This window comes from Vitis riparia, chromosome 3 (assembly GCF_004353265.1).
Source record: "Vitis riparia cultivar Riparia Gloire de Montpellier isolate 1030 chromosome 3, EGFV_Vit.rip_1.0, whole genome shotgun sequence".
In the NCBI taxonomy this organism is placed as follows: domain Eukaryota; kingdom Viridiplantae; phylum Streptophyta; class Magnoliopsida; order Vitales; family Vitaceae; genus Vitis; species Vitis riparia.
The window spans coordinates 15,067,725-15,072,164 of record NC_048433.1 but is presented as its reverse complement, the minus strand read 5'-3'; positions in this window follow the sequence as shown (position 1 = coordinate 15,072,164).

The window sequence follows — 4,440 nt, the reverse complement described above, 5'->3', positions numbered from 1 at the left end:
CTATTAATTCTCTTTCCACATTCAAGCTTAAAACAAATGAATGCATCAAATAGCCAACCAATGCCCCATTTTTATTTGCAAACTATTAAGGTCAAGGCCTCAGGGGCCAATATAAAAAGAACTAAACTTGGACAGCCTTTGAAACCCAATCAATGATCAATTAGCCAAGAAAACCACACACAAGTAACAGCAGAAGAAAATAATAACAGAAAAAAAGAAATAAAAAAAATAAAGGAAAAAATAGAGGATCTCTAGTAGCAACCAAATCACACAAGAGATCAGTTTAATTCTAAAACCCAGAACCTTACCCACAAATGGGCACTAAAACCCCAAAGGTCCTCTAGATGCAATGACAAGGGGAACCACGAATGCCTTATGAAGGAAGCAAAACAAACCTAAATTGAGGGCTAAGGAACCCTCATTCCAAACCTGAATCTGAGCACCAGAGACCTTTGCTTACTCAAAGAAAATCAAAATTGGTTGCTAAATAGAGAAATACTTGCTTTGTTCACAAAACAAATCACACCATACATGGGAGCTTAGGCATGCAATAACGAAAATGCAAGGATCCCAGCCTTATCTTTCATATACCTCCAATGACCATTTCAAATGCTAAAAAAATAATAGACTCACTCTCAGTTGAATCAGACATGCATAGTCTCAAACAACTTACAAACTTGACCCAAAGACTAATCAGCAAAGGCCCTCATTTTCTTGTCTAAACAGATTATTGCAACAAACCTCAGAAAGAATGAGAATATAAAATAGCAAAAAGCAGGATCAAAGAGTTACCTATGCATGCCTTGAAGATGCCGAGATAGAAATGAAGTCACTGGGTAGCAAACGTCCAAGTTCCACTTCCATAAATCAAGGCCTTCCCCTTCAACAGCACGAACAAGAAACTACTCCCTCTACAACCAGAAAATCTCTCAAAACCTCCGTCTCCTTCACTCTTTCCTCTGTTTTTTTTTCTGTTTTTTTCCCTCTCTTCTTTCTTTTCCTTTCTCTCCCAACTCACAGAACTTTCTCAGGTCCAGAACTCTTCCCCCACTCTCTCTCTCTTTTTTAAGCTCTCACCCTCTTCTCCTTTGGCTTTCACCGTTTTGACAAAGTTTCCTCCTAGAATCCAGAGAGAAGTCTCACCTCTTCTTCCCCTCTTTTAGCTTTTATATCAAACCCCTTTGTTCCTCTAGCTTCCATTCATTTTCCCATGCATTCAGCTCTGGAAAACAGCCCTTCAACCTCAAAACCACACTCCCCAATAACTCTCCTCACCAATTCTCCATGCAAGCTGACTCCTTTAAGTTTTTAGCTTGCTTCACCACCAAGGATCCATATGGATTCATGGTGGGCTACAAGGAACCCAAACCAAGGCCCAAAATGGACCCACAATATAGCCCAATACCGATCTGGAGTTAATGGGCCCAATCCATGTAGGAATTGGGCTTCAAAATCATCAAAACCAGTGCTCCATACAAGCTAGCTCGATGAACCAGCTGAACCGGATGCCAACTGGTCGAACCAATTGAGAAAACTTATGAAATTTTGACAGAAGGTTCCCTGAAGAATAAGGAGTCCATGAAAAAAAATGTTGTATGATTCCGAGGTTGGATGAGGGAGATATGGCCAAAACAAGCCTGAGTGCTCCGAATTCGGACTTGCTCCTATGCATTCTACCTAAACTGAAACTTTGGGGACCTGTCGAGCCGGTTGATAAAAATTATGAAATTTTGACATAATTTTCCCTGAAGAATAAGGATTCCATGAAAAAAAATGGTGCACAATTCTGAGGTCGAATGAAGGAGATATGGCCAAAACAAGCCCGAGTGCTCCAAATTTGGACTTGCTCCCATGCATTCTGCCTAAATTGAAACTTTGGGGACCGGTCGAGCCGGTTGATAAAAATTATGAAAATTTGACACAATTTTTCTTGAAGAATAAGGAGTCCATGAAAAAAAATGGTGCACAATTCCGAGATTGGATGAGGGAGATATGGCCAAAACAAGCCTAAGTGCTCCGAATTCGGACTTGCTCCAATGCGTTCTGCCTAAACTGAAACTTTGGGGACCGGTCGAGCCGGTTGAGAAAAATTATCAAATTTTGAAATAATTTTCCCTGAAGAATAAGGAGTCCATGAAAAAAACGGTGCACAATTCTGAGTTCGGATGAGGGAGATATGGTCAAAACAGGCCCAAGTGCTTCGAGCTCAAACACACTCCAATAAACTCCAACTGAGCTAAAACTTCGGGATGACCCCACTTCCTTCCTATGGCATGATGCCAACAACTAGGAAAATGGCCACGATGGCACTCCAAAATGAACCATACTCACACCACAATGAACCACATACAAACCTAAACAAGACTCAAAAGAACCAACTAAGCCCAAAAGGAGGCCCTAGTGGTGCCATATGAAAACATGGGTGCATGTGACATTCATAGGATAAATGCAAGTGTCAAGGGAAAAAATTGAGGGTCTACACCACCAAGCCTTGTATTCAACTTCCATAGGGAGATGGCATGCTGTGCCATAGACTAAGCGATAAGAAGACATGCCAAGAATAGTCTTGTAAGTTGTTCTGTATACCCATAGTGAATCATGGAGCTTAACAAACCAATCTCTTCTGCTCATGTTCACCACCTTCATCAATATATTCTTGATTTCCCTGTTTGCTAACTCAACTTGCCCAAAAGTCTAAGGGTGGTAAGGTGTAGCTACCTTGTGCTTCACCCCATACTTGGCTAAGAGAGTTTCAAAAGGCTTGTTGCAAAAATGAGTACCTCCATCACTGATTATGGCCTTGGGCACCCCAAATCTCGAGAAGATGTTCTCTTTGAGAAACTTGAGAACAACTCTGTGGTCATTGTGTTTACACGGGATTGCCTCAACCCATTTAGAAACATAGTCTACCCCCACCAAAATGTAAGAGTTAACAAAAGACATAGGAAAAGGTCTCATGAAGTCAATGCCCCAAACATCGAAAAGATCAACTATTAAAATGGGGTTCATAGGCATTTGGTTCCTACATGTTAACTTCCCAAGCCTTTGGCATCTATCACAGCTCCTGCACATGGTGTGAGCATTTTTAAAAAGTGATGGCCAACTGAAACCTGATTGCAACACTTTCATGGCTGTTTTCTGAGAGGCAAAGTGGCCTCCACATGCGCTTTCATGTCAATGACTGAGGATCCTCTATTGCTCTTGTTCAGGGACACACTTCCTTATTATTTGATCTGCACAATACTTGAAAAGAAAAGGTTCTTCCTAATAGTGGGCATGAATTTTTGCAAAAAAGTGTTTCCTATCTTGTGCTTTCCACTCACTTGGAACTTCACCAGTAACTAGATAGTTAGCAATATGAGCATACCAAGGAGCATCTTCAAACAACATAAGTGATTTCTCTAGAAAATCATCATTAATAGGTAAACCATGGGAATTATGCACTATAGCCAGCCTTGAAAGGTGGTCAGCTACCACATTTTCCACTCCTTTCTTGTCTTTGATTTGGAGATTGAACTCTTGTAGTAAGAGAATCCATCTAATCAACCTTGATTTTGCATCTTTCTTTGTCAATAAGTACTTCAAAGTTGAGTGGTTAGTGAAAACCACAATGAAAGACCCTACCAGATAAGCACGAAATTTGTCTAAAGTAAAAACTACAGCCAACAATTCTTTTTCTGTGGTTGTGTAGTTTTTTGCGCTTCGTTCAAGGTTTTTCTTGCATAGTAGATCACATAGGGCTTTCCATCTTCTCTTTGACCAAGAACAACTCCTATAGCAAAGTCACTGGCATCACACATCACTTCAAAAGGTAGTTTCCAGTTAGGAGCCCTCACTATTGGAGCGGTTGTCAAGAACTGCTTCAGTTGCTCAAAACTCTTTTGACATCTCTCATCCCATACAAATTTAGCATCCTTCACTAATAATTCACAAAAAGGCTTTGAAATTTTAGAGAAATCTTTAACAAACCTCCGGTAGAACCCAACATAGCCAAGGAATTGCCTTACTCCTTTTACAGTTGTTGGGGATGGCAATTTGACAATAAGTTCCACCTTTACTTTATCAACTTCAATGCCTTTCTTGGAGATGATGTGGCCAAGGACAATTCCTTGATGTACCATAAAATGGCATTTCTCCCAGTTAAGCACTAAGTCCTTTTCAATGCATCAGTTCAGAACAACTTCCAAGTTGACTAAGCATTCCTCGAATGCGCTTCCATATATGGTGATATTATCCATAAAAACTTCCATAATACTGTCCACCATATCATTGAAAATGCTTAACATACATCGTTGGAATGCTGCAGGTGCATTGCATAAACCAAAAGGCATTCTTCTGTAGGCATATGTTCCAAATGGACATGTGAAAGTGGTTTTCTCCTGGTCTTCAACATCAATTTCTATTTGAAAATACCCAGAGTAGCGGTCCAAGAAACAATAG